Genomic DNA, 340 nt, shown 5'->3' with positions numbered 1-340 from the left:
CTCGCGATATCAAGCTGTTTGTAAACTTCTTCGATGCTTACGTCAAGGCTTTTACAATTTTTCTAGTGATTTGTTTTTTTTCGATTTGGCGTTCAATTCATTTTCATTATGTAACATTTATTAACCCGAACAGGATAATCGATATTCTTTAAAAGTAATATTTTTTTGGCACTTTGCATTCAAAAATTTTATGTAAACAAATAAAAATCGGGCTCAATAGGTTTCTTCTAAATTTTATTGGATTATAAAATCGGTTGAAAAATTGAGGCTCTGGACTGAACAATAAATTCCAGCTTTAAAGAGAAATTTTTGTCATTTTTGGAAGTTTGATCTCAAAAGT

The sequence above is a fragment of the Rhagoletis zephyria genome, unplaced genomic scaffold (genome assembly GCF_001687245.7).
Source record: "Rhagoletis zephyria isolate East Lansing unplaced genomic scaffold, Rhagoletis_zephyria_1.1 Rzeph_scaffold_03537, whole genome shotgun sequence".
NCBI lineage: Eukaryota > Metazoa > Arthropoda > Insecta > Diptera > Tephritidae > Rhagoletis > Rhagoletis zephyria.
The sequence above is the reverse complement of the archived record's forward strand: the minus strand, read 5'-3'. Positions refer to the sequence as shown.